Source organism: Palaemon carinicauda, chromosome 43 (assembly GCF_036898095.1).
Source record: "Palaemon carinicauda isolate YSFRI2023 chromosome 43, ASM3689809v2, whole genome shotgun sequence".
Lineage (NCBI taxonomy): Eukaryota > Metazoa > Arthropoda > Malacostraca > Decapoda > Palaemonidae > Palaemon > Palaemon carinicauda.
Genome location: NC_090767.1, coordinates 29,140,177 through 29,162,219, shown reverse-complemented (window position 1 = coordinate 29,162,219; position 22,043 = coordinate 29,140,177).

Below are 22,043 nucleotides of genomic sequence, written 5' to 3'. Positions count from 1 at the left end.
TAGCAGTGATGGGCTACTAGTGGATGTGCAAGACTTCAACGCAGTGTTTGATACTTTGGCTAGATGTTGGATGATAGCCTGGAAATGGACAGACGATTAAGAGCTGAAGAATACAAAAGAGATAGGAGGAAGAGTGTCAGGAGGTGATACAGCGGGCTGGCTGCAGCCGTATGATAAGGGTAAGAATAGCCCTTCTAAAGGCGATGGCAGTTATCCAGCCCAGTTAGGATAAGGTGAGGCCGGTGATGGACTTTTGTGAGGTCAGTACTTACATTGATGCCCATACAGGAGATGAGGATATATGCACAGACAAGGTAAGTGAATGGTGAAAGAGGGCTCTCAATGTAACATTGATTGATCTGGCCAAGGTTTATTTTTAAAATACGAATGGAGGAGAGATTATGGCCATAGCAACCAGTTATTACTTGGGGGTAAGTGGTATTGCATTACAAAGTTTGGATTTGGCTGAAAGTTTGCCCCACTGGTGATGAAAGAGAGGATTAATAAAGTGTTGGAGCAGAACACAGTAGAACGTGATAGTGCTACGTCCGCATATGTAGATGATGTAGCCTACTAGTTTGTGATGATACGGTAGTAGTAAAATATGTAATTATTAATTTGGAGAAATATGGGTTGTCATCTAAGCCAATTGAAAACATGCAGGAATGCATACGAGCATTTGCACTGCAGGTATGGGGGGAAAATGGTAAGTTGAAGTGGCTTAGGAATGGCAATGTGCCAAATGTACCTGACCAAGTGACATGTCGCAATATCTTTTCTGTTTGTGGGAAACTAGTTAGTCATTACCCTGTGTGTGGATGGCTGCGAGTATGTGCGGCATTCATCAGGAGCAAAGCAAGTCATGAGATGGGGAAAATGGGATGATATAGTGACCGATAGCACTGTGGTAAAGTACCTGCATGATACAATAGCGGCTCTGAGCACAAGTGATCCTGCAAGAAGTAGATAGGATTTTGGTAAAAGGTCTGCGACACTCTATGTTGATGCGAGTTCGTTGACCTTGGGCGCTGTGGTATAGATCAGTGGATATGTGATAGAGAATGAGTGCTGGCTGAGAAAGGATGATGTTGGGCATATTGACATGGCAGAGTTGAATGCGTTAACAAAAGGAATGAAATTTTAGCTAGCAAGGGAAGTGAAGGAAGTGGAAAAAGACGGACTCTGCAACTGTGCATCAGAGGATAACAGAGGGATTGACAGGAGAGAGTCGATTAAAATCAAAGCCAGCTAATGAGATATTAATTCGGCAAAGGTTCCAATAGAGACATGTTTAGTGGAGGAGGACAATTTACGATTATCCATATCACTGGTCCCTTCTCATAAGACCAAGGCTGACTCATTGAATCACTTACCAGAGAGATGATTGAGAAAGCCAGATGCAATGCCATTGCTATGTGCTGCTGTGGGATATACAGGGTACAATTTGGTAAGATGTGTGTACCATGAGATAAGACACATGGGGTTGCGGTGAACTCTGTACTTTACACTGAGACAAGATGCTACAGTTATCCGTCGACAGTTCATGAAGTGGTAAAAGGTTGCGAAGTGTGTAAGTCTATTGAAGTAAAAGTAACGAAAGCTTGGGTATACGTTAAGTATAGCAGCTGGTAAGGATGGATATAACGCACTATCGTGGGCATCACTACCTGACAGTAATAGATTTGGATCCTTCATAGTTTACTATATGGCGCAGCTTGAGTATGTGATAGAGCAGGTAGAAAATATTTTATTTGAACGTGGAGCACCAAAAGAGGATTTTTGCATTTGTAGTACCTAACGGGAATAATGATCATGAAGATGATGATTGGGATTGGTTTCTGGATCAACTCCGACTAACAACACAATATGATGTTCATAAAACAGTAGTAAATGAAGTTCAGCAGTTATTGGAAAATTATCTCCATGAGGAACCCCCAAGGTCTGCATGTGTGGCCTTGCGTACAAAAGTGTATCGACAGTGTTCGTGTGGTGGTGACAAGTGGGAAAAAGTTATTGAATTCAATCATGGGGGACTGTGATTTTGAACTAATAAGTTACACTTGGTTGGGGACAATTAACAGAGAAAGGAACCATTGTACCTGCGCAGAGACAGGAGGGGAGGCGGTATAGCGAAAGGATTAATAGAGGAAGGAGTACAGTGCACATAAGCAGAGCAAAGCTAAAATAGAAACATTACACATATATGGAGAAGTGTATGAGTAGGATATTTGGGGGAGAGCTTAGTTATACGAGAGGAGCACAGTGAGTAACTGATGTCAGTTGAGATAATGGTGATACTAAAGGATAAGGGAGTGAGCACCCGGTTGGAAAGGATTGCACCAAGTGGAAAGAGGTGGTTGAGCCGGCGAATGAAAGGTAAGGCCTCGGATAAGTAAGTTACCCTATTAAAAATATTTTGTGTACCTTGCTGCATCATAGTACTCTCGAACTCATCAATGCAGTAACAATGTTGTTCTTCTAAAAATTTCCCATCTTTTACAAGACTTATTTCACTGTTGCTGGTCTGTCCCATAATCTGTTAAGGTTTTTTTGGGGGATATATGTGATATTTCTCCTTTCTAGATTACATAGCCTTATAATATTTTTTTACCTACCCCCCTTGTTGCGTTTTAATGTCCAGCTAAGGTTACAAGGTTTTGTCATGCCATATTGGGCGGGTTTGTTCACAATATGGTAAGGGGACGACCGACGTTGACATGAGCTGTTGCCAGGCGGTAAAGTTAAGGGGACCGTCCGCATGTCCGCCATTTTTTTTCCTAATGATCCAAATTACACAATTTCTATATATGTTTTAGACACATATAATACCTTCATCATATAAAAATTTCAAGTCATTTGATCAAAAACTTTTGGATTTGTGAGCAAAAATCATGATTTGAAAAAAATATTTAGGTACATTTTTCCCCACTACTATAATACCAATTGTATTGAAACTTATACCACAAAAACTACTCTAACAACCGAACAATTCTGTCAGACAGAATTTTGATTTTCCTTTCTGTTTTTTTTAATAAATTTTTATTTTTTTTCCTCGTCTAGACGGAAAATAATCGTGAAAAAAAATGTAAAACGAAAATCAAAATTTTGTCTGACAGAATTGTGGAATTTTTATTCTTCTTTTCAACGATATCTTTTTCTCTAATATCGAACAACAAATAAGTGAGAAAAATGTACCTAAGTGGGAATAAGTATGTTTTTGAGTTATGAGCTCCCAAAGATTTGCAGCAAGCTTTCGCTTCTTTTCTAAAAGAAATCAAGATAATATTATTATGATAACTTTTATTGTTCATTCCTACATAAATGCACCCTAAAGGAGGTATTTGAACCCTCAGTTTACTATTCCTATGTTATGAGTTGCCAGCGATCTCTAATTGTTGCCAGTGTTTTAGTTAGCAGGTTTCAGCTTTGTACTCTTATCCATGTTTCCCTCTTTCTTGGTTCTTTTTTCTTGTTCTCCACTTACTTTTTGTTCTTTCTATCACCTTATGTAACATTGGCATTGCTATAAAATTCCAGAGGACGTTGTGAAAGCAAAATCAACATACGAACTTCAAGTAAATAAACACATGCATTATAATTTCTATATGTCTTTGGAAACTTTGTGATTTTTTCGTAGCAGGTAGTTTTCATTCACCTACCCTCTACCAATGCCTTTCATTTCTGCCAGAGGTACGAGATTTCGAAACATGAGAGAGAGAGAGAGAGAGAGAGAGAGAGAGAGAGAGAGAGAGAGAGAGAGAGAGAGAGAGAGAGAGAGAGTTGAACATTGTTATTATAGTATTTGTATAAATGGGAGTTTTAAATAATTCGAGAGAGAGAGAGAGAGAGAGAGAGAGAGAGAGAGAGAGAGAGAGAGAGAGAGAGAGAGAGAGAGAGAGAGAATAAAAGTATTTGTATAAATGGCAGTGGTAAATAATTCGAGAGAGAGAGAGAGAGAGAGAGAGAGAGAGAGAGAGAGAGAGAGAGAGAGAGAGAGAGAGAGAGAGAGAAACTGCGCACCTGTCTAACTCAGTCAGGCAGACGACGCCATAAGGATGACGTCATCAATTAAAGACCGCTATTTTCATTGTTTGGAAAAATTATTGACTATTTGTTCTTTCTACAACCTTAGGTATCATTGGCCTTGCTATAATGTTCCCGGAGGCGTTGTGGAAACACAATGTACATACGAACTTCAAGTAAACATAGGCATACATTATAACTTCTATACATCTTTGGTAACTTTGGCTTCTGTTATTGTAGTAGACTTCGTTCATCTACACTCTACAAATGCCTTCCATTTCTGCCAGACGTACGATAGATCGAAATATAAGTGAAAAATCGCTATATATATGCAAAATTACACACAAAGACGATTTTGTCAAACTAAGTCATGCAGACGACACAGTATGGATGATGTCATCATTTAAAAACCTCTATATCTTCGTTATTTGTAAAAATAATGGGTTGAAACTTCTGGAGAGCATGTACGATATGTTTCTCTATACAGAGAGACAATAAAACGATTTTTGAATTTTTCAAGTTGGTATGCCAAAATACCACCGCGGACGGTCCCCTTAAAATCATATAATTACAAAGAAAACTCAGAATCTCTCAAGTAGATCATTATAAGATTCAACTTGTCACTCACCCTCTTCGAAAGTTCATCCACACGACAAATAACCTTTATGAATTAATTTTGTTCTAGCCTGGCTTGTTTGCTAGCTTATTAGATTATCCAGCCTTGTGCTGTAAACGGGCTCCTGTGTTGGCAGCTTATAGTTCATCATGACGGAAACTGATGAAACTTTTACAAAACATAAACATTATTTCAGTTGCTTGCAATCATTTATGCTAGTGACAAAAAATATATAAAAAGCTTTTTAGAATTATCAGGATGTATATTTTATCTCAAAACCAATATTCATTTACCAAGTTACTGTTATTATATTTTGATTTTAATCTTTTTTTCTGTCATCCAGAAATATTTTGAACATTTCAGACTTGTATAATGTTTCTGAAAAGCATAAATGTTTTGAAGAATGTAACAAAAGTAATTTAATTTACAAAGCAATGGGACTTCCAGGGTTACATTGCCTACTGGCATGAACAGTTGTAACTTTAATTTTACATTACTAACTTTAATATATAATATGATATTGATTTAATCTTCCAACCAAAGTCTTATTTACTAATTAATTCCTAATCTTTATTATCTTTATTTTTATTTTTTCTTATCCCATGGTCCTCCAGATAAGAAAAAACCTAAGCCATGCATGGTCAAGTCGTCCATTTCTATCTTCTGTATTCTTTGGTTATCATGATAAACGAACAATTCAAAAACTTATAGAGTTAATCCTCTGAAATTCAAACCTCCTTATATTTGATTGATAACATGTTCGTAATATAAGCATCTAGTACCGGATAGTTATACCAGAGATATTGAAGAGAGTACCCTACATAAGGAATTTTGTGCTTTGAAAGTGAAGATCTTTATTTTAACCTTACTACAATATTAACGTGAACTCTTGTTTAACATTTCATATCCGAAATAATAGAGCCAAAGAGTAAGATGTCTTTAGTAAAGAAACCTGAATTAGACGTATACGTTATTTAGTAACATGTGGAGTATTTGAGGCCTTTGGGAAGAGGATAAAGCTTTTTTCTAGAGTGAAGTTTATGGAGTTTATCACCTGTGGTTATATAGTGTTCAGATCTCCCTCAGCAAATTCTTTGTTTTATCTTTCCCCGAATAGAGTGAACCTTGTCCCGATGGATATGGGATAGGATTAGATATGCTGCAGAGCCGTAATAATTCTGACACCAGTGTGTTACTGTAAAAATGTTCACTGGTGCGCCATTTCTTCTTGCAGCTGCCCTCTTGAATGCATGCTTTGGAAGTTTTCAGCTTTGCTTTTCAAAGTTTTTGTGTGTTTTGGGATTTATGAATGCTTCTGCTTCTTTCCTATTTTTTTTAGATCAATACCTTTTGCCGGTGGAGAATTTCGCATCTCCAATTTTATATTTTTTGCAATACGTTAGTTTTTTGTCTCACTGCCGCCGCATGGTCGGAGCAGGTTACTCATATTTTCAAATGCCTGGTGTTTTTTATTTGGTTACATACACTGGTCTTGTTGAAGTGTGTTGCATATATACTTTTCTATTTGTTTTATTCTATGTTACAAATTTGCTTTATTGCTTGGTTGTCTCAACTGGTCTATGGCTTAGGCTGACTAATTACCTTTAGTCTATGGCCTAGAATAGCTAAATATTCTATCCCCTTCGTGCAAAAAACCATATGGTATTTTTGGCGGTTGGCACAACTCACTATCTACTGGTACGCCATAACTAGGAACTGACTCCTTGAAGCAATTCCATTTTGAGTTATATATTAATAGACATTGTTGACAGAGGTCGAATGTATTACAATATCATCTATTCAGCCTCAGTTTTGGATAGGTGGCACGGGTTAATGGAATTCGTTCCCTTGGCCTACATTTTGTTGATCCCTTAGAACGAAACTAATTCTATTCTAGTATCGACAGCCAGGCCTTCCTTATCTGCTGACTTAACCTTATTCTAAGCTATTACCATTAGTCTTTGTCTAGATGGGAGGTGGTTGGGATAATTCGTTCTCTGTACCTTCTTAATGTTGATACATTGAAAAGACTTTGATTGTTTTAATACTACAGTTAGGCCTTCCTTTCCTGTCGCCTTACCATTTCCTAAGGTTCTTCTTACTCCCTCTCCTTGTTAGACTACATCCCTCTTGCAATGGAAATTAGGTTCCTTTGCCTATTCTGATTTTCCTTGGCATCCGAGGAATCCTCAGTTGCTATATTTTTGGATGCGTCAACTTGGTGAGACTGTTAGTCTACTTGCGGGTAGGAATGAGAATAATTCTAGATAGGGATTCGTTCTCTTGGCAGCCTCAGCGGCTGCCTCTTGATAGGCCAGCTGCTTTTTCGCCTTCCTAATTAGTCTGCATTTTCTCCTGGCTGTGGAACTATAGTTCCTTTACCTAGTCTGACTTTCCCTGGCATTTGACAACCCCTTAATTGTTATATATCTGGACTGGCCGGCTAAGATTTTCTGTCATCCTAATCTTAGACAGGTACAGGTAATAAATTCTAAATAGGGATCATCTCTCTTGCTGCCTTAAGTCACCTTGTTTCTGGTAGACGGTTTTCTACACTCAGACTATGCCTCTCTCGCTCTGTAGCTTCAGATCCATTGCTAGGTCACATTTTCCTTTTCTTGCTTGGTTACCACAATGCCATATTCTCCAGACTTGCCGGCTTGAGTGTCGCTAGCAATAGATGTGAGTAGGCAGGGGATCAATCCCTTCCTAATTAGAAGAGAGCATTCCCTTTGCTGCCTTATTGTCGCATTAGACTTTTCGGCTGCGTCTACACCCTGCCCTCCTTCTACTTCCAGTTTTGGCTTCCTGTGTTCCTAGCACAATTAATCCAAAGGGTATGGTCCATGTATAACCCTAGACTAGACCTTTTTCTTTTCGATAACTTGGCATAAGGATAGATTATCTATCCCATTTTACCAAGTGATCTCAGACAGCAGCCTTATTAGCCTACTGTCTTCAACAAGGAGATGTCCCTCCCTATTTTATTACTAGTTGCAAATTTTTTTGTATAGCTGTAATAATTCAAAGATCATGAACAATCTTTTAATCTTACCTGGCATATACTAAATGATAGCTTACAAGAAGCAGTGATTATATAATACTACTTCCAATCATATCTGAGGAAAATCATCCTTTAAATTGAACGTTTTGATACCTCCTAGTTTTGGGCATTTTCATCAAATTCCAGAATTATTTGTATCCTGGCCGTTTCAGGTGGCTGTCATTAATTTCTATGGGCAAAACCCCAATCCTTGATAGATTTAATGTTAAGAACGAGGTAGGTGGCATTCAGCCATACCAGCTGATCCTTTTTACAGGACTATACCGTTCCTCTTACCCTCTGAGTAGTTCTCTCTGGGATTGTTTACCAGCTGCTGTATTAGCAATGCCTATTTGCCGAGTTGCGTCGACGTACATGCGAGTAGGAAAAGGTTAAACCATGAACCTATGTCAGCTATACACAGCTGCTGACATAGGCACAGCTGCTGTCACCATAGGTGGAATAGTATTGGATTTCATCACCTTAGGTTGTCTAATCGACCGATTTTTGGAAAAAAACGTTTTATTGGTAAGGATCGTTTACTTCCCCTCCATTCTAAAACACTATAGGAGCTCATATAGAAATATGAGCTGTTTGGTGTGAGTTTCCATTGTAGTGTATACCTAGCGGTAGCTAGTAATAGGTAGAATTTTCGAAAAGCTTTATATAACTTTATAATACTTAAGAATTTTTAAGAATTATATTATATATTTTTCTGTGTGAAGATGTAGAAAATTTTTGTAACGATAACGTACTCATTAAAATTTTGTTATCTTTTCAGGTTGCTGACAACATGGAATATTTGACAGTACCCTGCACCAATCGGGAAAAGTTGCCTTGCGGCCATAGGACCTGCAGGATACATGCACACTGTCATTACTCCAAGGGATCCTTATCTATCGGGGAGCCATCCAACTGCAGTATAGGCAAGGATCTACTTCATACTGGATTCCACGCTACCAACGTTTTTAAGGATGAGAAAACCATTAGACACTGGGAGAGGGGATTCAAGAAGAGCTCTCAATATGGAACACCCTATGTTCCATCATTGGAAATCAAGTATGTCCTGTGACCACTGTGTACGGTCATCGGATATCGATGGTAACACTTTTGTCAGTACAACTGGAGCCTGTAGATCATGAAGTCTGGGACACGGTTCAGGACAAGCATCTGGATATTGACAACATGTCGACAGCTCCTTCCTCTCTGTTAGATAAAGGTTCTTGCTGACAATGGAAGCCTCGGATAACTCGTTTGATAGTCAGCAGGTAATTATTATTATTATTACAACCCTAGTTGGAAAAGCAAGATGCTATAAGCCTAGAGGATCCAATAGGGAAAAATAGCCCAGTGAGGAAAGGAAATAAGGAATTAAATAAATGAAGAGAACAAATTAATAAATCATTCAAAAAAAAGTAACAATGTCAAAACAGATATGTCATATATAAACTATTAACAACGTTAAAAACAAATATGTCATAAATAAAATATAAAAAGACTCATGTCCGCCTGGTCAACAAAAAAGCATTTGCTCCAACTTTGAGTTTTTGAAGTTTTACTGATTCAACTACCCGATTAGGAAGATCATTCCACAACTTGGTAACAGCTGGAATAAAACTTCTAGAGTACTGTGTAGTATTAAGCCTCATGACGGAGAAGGCCTGGCTATTAGAATTAACTGCCTGCCTAGTATTACGAGCAGAATAGAATTGACCAGGGACGTCTGAATGTAAAGGATGGTCTGAGTTATGAAAAATCTTATGCAACATGCATAATGAACTAATTGAACGACGGTGCCAATGATTAATATCTAGATCAGGAATAAGAAATTTAATAGTATTGAACCCCGTACTGCTTCATTGCAAACCCTTGTCCCTACATCTGCTACACCTGCTTCATCTACTAATCTTCTTCCCATTACGACTGCCCCTTTGTTCCCTGGACATTTGGAGTTCATGGCTTCCCTGAAAGCATTCATGGAAAACATTCATGTTAACCATAAAAAAGCTCAAGAGTCTCTAGATGTGAAGATTGAGGTTCTTCAAGAGGCACAAAAGTCCAAGGGTCCACTACTCTTAAGTCTTCCAGACTTTTCAATAAAAAACCCTTGTCGTTATGCAAAATATAGGGTTTTGAGTGAAGGGTACATTCATAATGGTGAAGGCATGGGCTGTTTTAGAATTAGAGTTTTATTCCTCTATAGAAAATTATTCTTTCTGTTACATGAGGTTGAATTACGAAGCATCTTTCAGGATGATATGATTCCCAAGTGAACGATCATTTTAGGTAATGGTTAAGCTCAAACCTTGTTGATTAAAGAGTCCAAGACAGGCGAGTTTTCTAATTCTTAACTTTCTGCTTTCGCCTCAAAGAGTTTGGAGGCTGTCAAAAAGGCAGTAGTGGATGGTAGACCTCTGCCAGAGCTTGAGAAGTGCAAATTCATTTTTCTTGCTCTCCTATATGACTTCGATAGTTAGGAAGATGTCAAAAACAACTTTACAGTTAGCAAACAGGATAGGGATACAGGAGGAAAGCTGTTCAATAATAGGTTGCGACAGATTCCGAAATTGCTTTTAAAAGTAGAAGAGATCTCTTAATTAAGGATTCATTCATGCACACTATTCTATCTTATTTCTCTTCCTCTTGTTTTGTTAAAGTTTTTATAGTTTATATAGGAGATATTCATTTTAATTTTGTTACTGTTCTTGAAATATTTGTATTTTTTCTTGTTCCCTTTCCTTACTCGGCTATTTTCCCTGTTGAAGCCCCTGGTCTTCTAGCATCCTCCATTTCCAGCTAGGGTTGTCACTTAGTAAGTAGAAATAATGATGATAATTGGAGGCCAAAGAAAGACTGGCAGCTTTTTTGTCGCACCAGTCTTACCTTAAAATGCTAATCTGACCTCTTTACAGTTTTGGACCTGGCCCATTTAGCTACATTCCATCATAATGTACATGCTTCCTTTTTAGCCAGGAGAGCCTAGCAACAACAACTATTAGGCATGAGCCTAAAATATTGATTAACTCCAACATCTCGGGGAAAGATCTGTTTCACCAAAAGATGGTAAAAGAAGTCATGGACACGAGAACAAGAGACTTGCAGAAACGGGGTATGTCCTCTAAGAAGAAATTTACCCTAGGAGAAGAACTTTAACCTAAAGGCACAAAGCCTAGGAGATCCTTTAAAGGCAAAAACATTACCTGCCATGACTGCCACAGTTGCCACTATTCCCAAAACATATACACGGTTCCTCAGCAATACATTACACAGTCCAAAGGCCCCAGTCCCGTTTACGAACTGACCACTACCACACTTCTCCCCATTTAAGCTCAAGGGAGAAATGTGAGAGGAAAGAAAGAGTCTGGAATGGTGACCAATCTAGGGGTCAAGAAATTAAAGGCAGATCATATAGAGGAGCAGGTCCTTCAAAACATCAATGAGGAGCTTCCACTAGTGGGAAGACTCTATCACTTAAAGGATCAATGAAAATTCGATCCTTTGGTACAGAGCATAATCTCAAAAGAACTAGGTTGGAAATGGAGACAAATCCCTACAGTTCAAGAATTTCTCCCAACCCACAACATAACTCCTAGAAGAATGTGTCCGGAATCTCCTCCAGAAAGTAGTTATCCTTTGCACAAAATCTATGAACTTTCAAGGACTTCTATTTTCCGTGCTTAAGAAATATTCAAACACTTTTCAAACTCATTTGGACTTATCCCCATTAAACAAGCTCATTCAGAGCAACAAGTTCTAGATGCCAAATATCTCACATTTAGAGACCCTACTCCCCCAAGGGGCCTACACAATCCCCATTGATCTTACCGATGATTATTGGCATCCTCTGATAATTGGGCACTTCTCCCCCTACCTTGGTTTCAGACTGTCCAGAAAGTCCTATATATTCAAAGCTATGCCCTTTACGCTCAACATAGCTCCAAGGATTTTAAAAAAACTAGTCTAGATCTTTGTCCAGCAACTCAGGACAAACGTTTTCAGGTGATTCTATAACTCGACGACTGGTTAGTATAGACTGCGATGATGACTTAGTGTCCTTTAGCCAACAGTCTGGAGAAGAAAGGCATTAAATGCTCGAAGATATCACCATAAAACCCTGGCTATACTTTGCATACACCTCAGGCAAAAGATTGTCGACACAAATCTCGCTGAAGTTTCCTTCTCCGTCAGTGACGATCCACACGGAGGCCTCGAAACAAGATTGGGGGAAGGGGTTCATACCCACCAGCAATAATATATGTGGTCAAAAATCAGGTGAATTTCAACAATTCCATATAAACCTTCTGGAAGCTATGTCTGTCTTTCTTTCTCTGAAGAGATTGAACGCAAATAGGGATTTACATATAAGTTTAGTTCTGAACAGAGAGGGTTCTAGATATCCACAGATCAATCGCATAATGTTGGCCATTTTCTCTTTGATGAAGAGGAGAAACTGGCATCTCTCTGGAGTTCATTTAGAAGGGGTTCACAATGTCACGGCAGACCCAATGTCAATACTCAAGCCTCTGGAAACAAAATGGTCACTGGACGAAAAATCATTCTTTTTCATTCTAGAGTAAGTCCTGAAACTTCAAATAAATATATTTGCGATAAGCTTCAACTACAAGCTTCCCTGTTATGTAGCATGAAATTTAAATCCGAAAGCTATGAGGGATAGAGGAGATATCACTGGATTGAAACTTGTGGACTCATATTTACCTTTTTCCACAGTTCAATCTCCTCATGAAGGTCTTTGAAAAACTACGGACCTTCAAAAGAACCGCATACTTAGTGGCCCCAAATTGGCCCAAGAGAACGAGTATCTTCTTGTTCTGGAACTCATACCTCGCCAGATTTCTCTGCCAACACTAGTGCTGTCCCAGGATGGTCAACAGGAGACTGTCTTTTCTTCCTACTGGATTAACAACAACCTTCAGCTCATGATTTTCTTGGCCTAGCTGCTTCAAGAGATTATGGAGTTTCAAGAAATGGATTGATGTTATAGAATAATCCCAGTCCTCTACTACAAAATGAAAATATTTTCTCTCTTGGAAGAAGTCAGATATGTTTGTTAAGAAACATTAGCCCACTTCGATTACATTAGACATCTGTTTATCATACTTATTCCCATCACATTATTATTATTATTATTATTACTATCCAAGCTACAACCCTAATTGGAAAAGCAAGATGCTATAAGCCCAGGGGCTCCATTACGGAAAAATAGCCCAGGGAGGAAAGGAAATAAGGAAACAAATAACTGAAGAGAACAAATTAACAATAAATCATTCTAAAAAAAGTATTGTCAAAACAGATATGTCATATATAAACTATAAACAACGTCAAAAAAAAATATGTCATATATAAACTATAAAAAGACTCATGTCTGCCTGGTCAACAAAAAAAACATTTGCTCCAACTTTGAACTTATGAAGTTCTACCGATTCAACAACCCGATTAGGAATATCATTCCACAACTTGGTAACAGCTGGAATAAAACTTCTAGAGTACTGCGTAGTATTGAGTCTTATGATGGAGAAGGCCTGGCTATTAGAATCAACTGTCTACCTAGTATTACGGACAGGATAAAATTGTCCAGGGAGATCTGAATGTAAAGGATGGTCAGAATTATGAAAAATCTTATGCAACATGCATAATGAACTAATTGAACGACGGTGCCAGAGATTAATATCTAGATCAGGAATAAGAAATTTATTAGGCCGTAAGTTTCTGTCCAACAAATTAAGATGAAAATCAGCAGCTGAAGAGCAAACAGGAGAACAATACTCAAAATAAGGTAGAATATAAGAATTAAAACACTTCTTCAGAATAGATTGATCACCGAATAACTTAAAAGACTTTCTCAATAAGCCAGTTTTTTTGTGCAACTGGAGAAGACACAGACCTTATATGTTTCTCAAAAGTAAATTTGCTGTTGAGAATCACACCTAAAATTTTGAAAGAGTCATACAAATTTAAAGAAACATTATCAATACTGAGATCTGGATGTTGAGGAGCCACCGTCCTTGACCTACTTACAATCATATTTTGAGTTTTGTTAGGATTCAACTGCATACCCCATAATTTGCACCATGCACTAATTTTAGCTAAATCTCTATTAACCCTGGATAGGTACGATGGGTCGTTCGCCACCCCGAGCGTCAAAAAAAAACAGGTTTTTCTCACGTGACTCACCCCCGTGACTGAATTTGTGGGTGATCGACCTGCAGGAGGTGTCTCCCCTACACGCTCTAGTAGTGTCCAGATGTGCATTGCTGTAGCTGTACTCCTTCCCCGATTTCTGAGACGCGTCGGGGTCGAGCGCGACCGAGTTTACCCTTCTAAGGTAATTTGCATAATTATCAAAGTTATTACGTATTATGAAATTGTCGTAGAATGGTTCAACTTGTATAGGTTATCAGTTGTGGAAAGTCTTGGTGGATTGTTTGGCTACCATGTACATGATTTTTTTTTTTAGTTAAAATGTCGTTCATTACCACGAGGACCATTTTACCGCGAGTGCCCCTTTTTCATTTTTTTTCATTTTTTTGCCAAGTCATTTTTCCGTAAGATATTGCCAAATAGTGTCGTAAAACTTTTGCTTGTTTAGTGTTGGAAAGTGTGTCTAGATGATCTGGCTACCCATGCGTGACTTTTTTTTGTCAGATACGACGTAGTTAATGGTATATTGGGTATTTAACTGCGGTTACCAATTTCTGTTTTTTTTTCAATATTTGTAAAAATTACTACGTAGTAAGGAATTGCCGTATATTATTCATTTTTTTTTCATGTTTATGTGTTAGAAAGTGTGCCTTGATGATTGGGCTAACACCTGCATGTCTTTTTTTTATCTGAGATGCCGTATATTAGAATGTCGGGCATTTTACCGCGAGTGCCCCTTTTTCATTTTTTTTCATTTTTTTTGCCAAGTCATTTTTCCGTAAGATATTGCCAAATAGTGTCGTAAAACTTTTGCTTTTTTAGTGTTGGAAAGTGTGTCTAGATGATCTGGCTACCCATGCGTGATTTTGTTTTTGTCAGATACGACGTAGTTATTGGTATATTGGGTATTTAACTGCGGTTGCCAATTTCTGTTTTTTTTCAATATTTGTAAAAATTTACTACGTAGTAAGGAATTGCCGTATATTATTGATTTTTTTTCATGTTTATGTGTTAGAAAGTGTGCCTTGATGGTTGGGCTAACACGTGCATGTCTTTTTTTTATCTGAGATGCCGTATATTAGAATGTTGGGCATTTCTAGATGATCTGGCTACCCATGCCTATTTTTTTTTAGCCAGATATGGCGTATATATAAGTATGTGTTCGATTTTCGTGTGATTGCCATTTTTTCGTTTTTTCCCATTTCTTTCAAAATTACTACGTACTAAGGAACTATCACAGAGTAATGATTCATTTATATGTTTATTTGTCGGAAAATGTGCATTGATGGTTTGCCTAGCACGTGGCTGAAATTTTTTTTTTCTGAAATGTTGTATATTAGAATGGCCATTTTTCCACGAGTGCCCCTTTTTATTTGTTTTGCAATTTTTGCTTAGTCATGTTACCGTAAGGAATTGGCAAGTAGTGTCGCAAAACTTATAATTTTATAGTGTTGGAAAGTGTTTCTAGATGATCTGGCTACCCATGCCTATCTTTTTTTTTAGCCAGATATGGCGTATATATAGGTATGTGTTCGATTTTCCTGTGATTGCCATTTTTTCGTTTTTTCCCATTTCTTTCAAAATTACTACGTACTAAGGAACTATCACAGAGTAATGATTCATTTAGATGTTTATTTGTCGGAAAATGTGCCTTGATGGTTTGCCTAGTACGTGGCTGAATCTTTTTTTTCTGAAATGCCGTATATTAGAATGTTAGCCATTTTTCCGCGAATGCCCCTTTTTATTTGTTTTGCATTTTTTTGCTTAGTCATGTTACCGTAAGGAATTGGCAAGTAGTGTCGCAAAACTTATATTTTTATAGTGTTGGAAAGTGTTTCTAGATGATCTGGCTACCCATGCCTATCTTTTTTTTAGCCAGATATGGCGTATATATAGGTATGTGTTAGATTTTCCGGTGATTGCCATTTTTTCGTTTTTTCCCAATTCTTTCAAAATTACTACGTACTAAGGAACTATCACAGAGTAATGATTCCTCTAGATGTTTATTTGTCGGAAAATTTTGTTTAATTCTTTTTTGATTGAATATCATCAAATTATTTAGCTAAAATATTATATTTTACATTTTTTTTTCGATTTTATTTCCCTTCAAAAAAAAATTTTTGGGTCAGAATTTTAATTTTATAGTCGTAAAATAATCGACAATTATCCAGCAACCCACCATACAATTTTTATGCATATCCAATAATAATTAGATTAGTAAATAACACCTTGAAATTGACATACCCTTCCTACATTTCAAGTGGCAGATTAGGGAATCTGAGTCAGTGTGGTTGGCGGCCATTTTGTGGACATATCCAAAGCGTAAGTTGCCCTATCTATATATATTCTTGTTCCCTATAGAATTTGTGATATTTTGGTATATTTTTACCTGCATAAATATCATATTATATATTAAATATATGTATTTTTTTACGAAATTTCTAAGTACTCAAAAAATTACCTTTAGATATGGCCCCTGATATAGATGTAATTTACATAATAATGAAGATCTTTTTACATATTTCTATTCTAAGATAACATATGTTTATTCCCTAAAAAAATTAGCCACTTCCTATTTCATTTGGGTACCCAAAAAAATTTATGAAATTTGGACAAATTTTTTTTGGCCAAAAAAAGTTACCCTTTTTTTCTCATTTCAGATCTTCACCTCCATGGGTCTGACTTCATCCAAAATACATCAAGATGTGTCCTAAACATTCAAGAATCAATTCCTAAAAGGATTTGGGTATATATGTATAAACTTTTTTTTTACGAATTTTTATGTCAGGTCTTTTTTTTCTACTTAATTTTTTAAAATATTTATAATAAATAGTTTTTCTGCAGATGAGTAGTATTTATCTTTACAGTTGTTTTAAGCATTCATTGAAGTTTTTTTTGGCAAAAGAAAAAAGGAGGTTACTGCAAAAACTGATTTTTCAAGAATTTTTTTTGGCGTCGGGGTCGTTCGCGTCCGAGTATACCCTTAAAGGGGTGTCCGAGGAGCGTACCTATCCAGGGTTAAGGGATTCACCAACCCCAGATCTACATTCAGGGGATGGAATTGATGCAAAGAGAGTAGCATCATCTGCATATGCAACAAGCTTATTTTCAAGGCCAAACCACATGTCATGTGTATATAGTATGAAAGGTAATGGGCCAAGAACACTACCCTGTGGAACACAGGATATCACATTCCTATACTCACTATGGTGCCCATCAACAACAACTCACTGAGATCTACTACTTAAAAAATCAATAATAATGCTAAGAAACGACCCACCCACTCCCAACTGTTTCAGTTTGAAAACAAGGGCCTCATGATTAACACGGTCAAAGGCAGCATTAAAATCAAGGCCAATCATACGAACGTCCTGACCACAATCAAGGGATTTCTGTACTGCATTGGAGGTTGTAAGAAGGGCATCACATGCTCCAAGGCCTTTACGAAAACCAAATTGCAGACTAGGGAAGAGATGATTACCTTCAGCAAACCTATTAAGACGTTTTGCCAGAAGACGTTCAAAAACTTTAGATAATATGGGAGTTATGGGAATTGGGCGGTAATCAGTGGGACTTGAGCTACCACTAACACATTTACATAGAGGAGTAACATTACCAATTCTCCAACAAGTGCTAAAAGCTCCTCTTCTTGCTAACTTGCGCAAAATAACTGATAACTTTGGAGCTAAGAAATTTGCTGTCTTTATAAAAAACAAAGGAAAAATACCATTTGGGTCTACACCTCAATAAGCATCAAGGTCCATCAACAGAGCTTTAATCTCACGAGATCAAAAAGCTAAACTAGTTAGTTTAGCTCCAGGAAAACAAGAATGAGGAAGTTCAAGTTTTTCATAACTCTGTTTACTGTCAAAAACATCAGCCAAAAGGGATGCCTTTTCCTTTGGACAGTGAGTGACTGAGCCATCTGGTTTAAGTAAAGGAGGAACTGTTGCATCTACACCAAAGAGTACAGATTTAAGGGTAGACCACCATTTATGTTCCTGAGTTGTACCAGAGAGGGTTTCTTTTATGATTAAATTTTACTCCTTTTCAGTTGAGGCATAAACTCTCTGAGCAAAAGCTCGAAGCTGAGTATAGTTGTTCCGGGTCAAATCTGATCTGTTACCCATCCATAGGTGATAGGCCTCCTGCTTCTCCAAATAAGCACGTCTACAATCATCACTGAACCACGGTTTGTCCTTCATTCGGTACCTTACCACACGAGAAGGGATATGCCTATCAATTATGTTGACTAGATTCTCATTCAATGGGACAACAGGATCTACACTATTATATAATTGTGACCAATTCAAGCACAAAAGATCATGCAAAATCCCATTCCAGTCTGCTTGGGATTTCATATAAATTTTACAGGAATATGATATATCAGGGACAGGCTGCTCAGTCTTCACAAATTATGAAATCAAAGTATGATCAAAAGTCCTGACTGGAGAACCAACCTTACTAGTTATAACGCCAGGGGAGTCAGTGTATATGAGGTCCAAGCAATTACCAGACTTGTGAGTAGCTTCATTTATGATTTGCTCACAGCCTGATTCAGAGGCAAAGTCTAAAGCTCTTAAGCCATGGCGATCGGTAGGAGAGATAGAACTTAACCACTCCCTATGGTGAGCATTAAAATCACAAACAAAGACAAAAGAAGCCTTTCTATCATCTTCTTGTATCTTAGCCATAATGATAAGAAGACAATCGAAGATAGAATCATCCATGTCTGGATTCCGGTAGATCGAACACAAATAAAAGTTGTTATGCCTGCCACAAACTTTTATTACCTGAATCTCATGACATCCACATTGATAACAGGACTTATGAGAAGCAGGGTACTCGGTCCTAATATACACCGCCATTCCCCTGGCCCTAGGAATGGCATCACTTTTCAGCATTATTGGCTTCTTAAAACCAGTTATAAGGAGCTCAGATGAGTGCCTTATATTAGAAACCAAAGTTTCTGAGCACAAAAGAATATCATACTGTCTGGACGCAACTGTAAGGTCTTGGATATTTGCATGAAGACCACGAATATTGCAATACAAAAGACGACATTGACGAAATCTAGGACCTACTGGTCCCGGATTTCGCTGAATATCTCCAGACAGCATAAGAATTAATAGAAATAAAAAGAGACATCATACTTAAAAACTAGATTAACAAGAATTATAATAAAAACAATATGTACAGAATAATAAAAAAAAGTGATTGATGATACCCAGAGACTATAGTAAAAAGTCGGAAAAACTGGTCAACATGGAGGAGCCGTTACACCATTCAACGCTAAATACCCTCCAGGATAGCCACTTCAACTGAAGGGAGGACAGTAAGGAGGGTTTTGAGACGAAAACAATCAGGAAAGGAAAAGAAAACCTCTTGATAAACCACCAGGAATCCATTGCCCTTCTATTAAGCCTGCCCAACACACCATTTCAAAAAAAACAAGAGGAAGAAAAAAAAATAATAAGATAGTGTACCCTCATGCAAGAGAACTCTAACCCAAGACAGTGGAAGACCATGGTACAGAGGCTATGGCACTACCCAAGACTAGAGAACAATGGTTTAATTTTGGAGTGTCCTTCTCCTAGAAGAGCTGCTTACCATAGCTTACGAGTCTCTTCTACCCTTAACAAGAGGAAAGTACACTGAACAAATTGCAGTACAGTAATTAACCCCTTGGATGAAGAAGTGTTAAGTATCTAATTGTTGTCTGATGTATGAGGAAAGACGAGAATATGTAAAGAATAGGCCAAACTATTCTGTGTAAGTGTAGGCAAAGAAAAAATAAGCCGTGACTAGAGAGAGGGATCCAATGCATTACTGTCTGGCTAGTTAAAGGATCTAGTGGTAGTATCTCAACGGGCAGCTGGTGCCCTGGCCACCCTACAACCACAGTTTTTTCCTCATGTAAATTGGCCCTAATGAGACTTATTGCTTATGCTTTCGATATAGGAATCATCAACAAACTGTTTAATCAGATCCCTAAGGCATGTACTCAACGGAAACTCAATGGCCCCTCAAAAAAAAGGAAAAAAAATCTCTTGTTCATTTGACAAAATATTGCACTCAACCTGTTCAATAGAAAACTATTCTTCTTCGTTGGGAGATCTTACTAAAAAATCCATCATTTTATTAGCTATTGCTGCTGATCCTACAGTCGGCGAGATTGTGGCACTATCAAGGGATGATGACCACATCGAATTCTTGGAGTCGTAAGAAGTTCATTCATATCCAGGTCACGCATTCCTGGATAAAAATGAGCTCCCCACCAAACGTCTGGGGCCTTGGAATATCGTCCACTTAAATTAAGATCCCTCTCTGTGCCCTGTGGAATGCCCCAAAGGTTAGCTGTCAAAGAATCAAGCCTTTAAAGGTGGAGAGCATTTTGAAGTGGGAAAAAACAGAATCATATCTCTTTGACACAACTGAGGTCCAAACTCACCTATTTTATGAAAAGGGCTGACCCTGATAGATGCCATCAGGTCATGATCCTGGGAAAGTTGTCTCTTTCTTGAACTTCATCCAGTATATGTCCTTCGAAGACTTACAATCCTACACTAGATGGAAATCTTCAGGAGTGTTTTTCAAACATTAGTTGTAACAATTACAGGAAATTTAACACTTTGTTGTGGCAGCGGATAGTGTGATTAAACCATCTTTTTAGTGTTGTGCATGGATTATTAAGGACTGTGCTATATGAGATCATTACAGTTTGCAAAGTGCAGGTGGAATGTTTATACTGAGGAATCAGAAGGTGGCCTTTATTTTTATCATGGAGAATGATGTTACTGGATTTTTCTTTACGATGTTACTAGGGTAAACATCACTTGTTTAAAGAACAAAAAAATGTAAAATTCTTTGCTTTCTAAAATTATGAGAAATCTACGTCTTTTTGTGTTTCCTTTATTTGGACCTACTGTTTCTAAATAAAAAGTAGTGTACTTCTATTTTCTCAACCCTGATGTTACAGAATATTGCTTAGTCAATATGTGTTGTTACATGGGCACCTTCGTCACAGTGTGTGGGAATGTGATGATAACTGTTTTATTTCTTTAAAGTTTACAAAGACTTTCATAGTCCACTCATAAGTTGGACTTTTGCCCCAAAGTGTAAAACAAATCATCATTGGATACATTAACCTTAGAGTAATTTTATATAATTTATAACTAGTGATCTTGACACTAAAGACCATTTAGTGGGTTGAAATTCTATGCCAAAACAGAAAATTTTTTTTAATTCTCGGGTACACTTCCATAAGGAAGACATGGCTTAAACCGAAAAAAAAAAAAAGTTTTTGACAAAGGAAAAATCTATTTTTGGGTGAGATAATTATATCATCCAGAAGGATCCACCCATTACTTCATACCATTACGATTCTCAGTGTAAGGCCATTTTTCATACGATGGCTATTGATGGAAGGGTGAACAAGCAAACGTGTTCACAGCAAAATACTGGTATCATAGTTGTAACGGCTCTCCCAATCCTATCCCATATCCTTCGAAACAAGGTTAACTCTATTCGGGGAAAGATAGCTGTAGATGTTTTAAACACATCCTTGTTACATACATGATGTCTTTCACGATATTCGCTCCAGGGGTAGTAACCCTCCGATTTCTCTGAAGGTAAAATTCTCTGGTATATCAGTCGCAGAAAATATCCCAAGTAGAGCTTGAGGAACTTACAGGAACTTCCATCAGGACGACATGGCTATCCCACCTAAAACTATCTTCGTTTTTGGACACCTCAAAGACATTTTCAATTCTCATAAATAAATTTTTGTTGAAAGTTTTTCTAAATATCCAAATAATTTCCACCATCATTACTTAAATATTAAAATGTAATTCCATAACTCAATATAGTCCTGGAGAAGGGTCGAAAAATCATCCGAAACTCGTGTCAACCCCAAATAATAAAAGGAGAAAATTTGTATTTTTTGCTGTTATCCTGAAAACTATCTGCTAGGCATTTAGTCCGAGGACAGAATATCTTCCATTTTTGGGCACCACTTTGTCATAATCTATTCCTTGTAAACTAAAAACAACAGATCCCAGTACCGTAGTTAAAAGTGGCAAGCAATGGACAACCTGGATGGAACCACAGAGGACACTTCATCAAGGAAAGAATGATGGTGCCAAGATACTTCAAGCTGTTATGGAGAGTTATGTGCTTCCAGATAAACTAAACTCAGATATC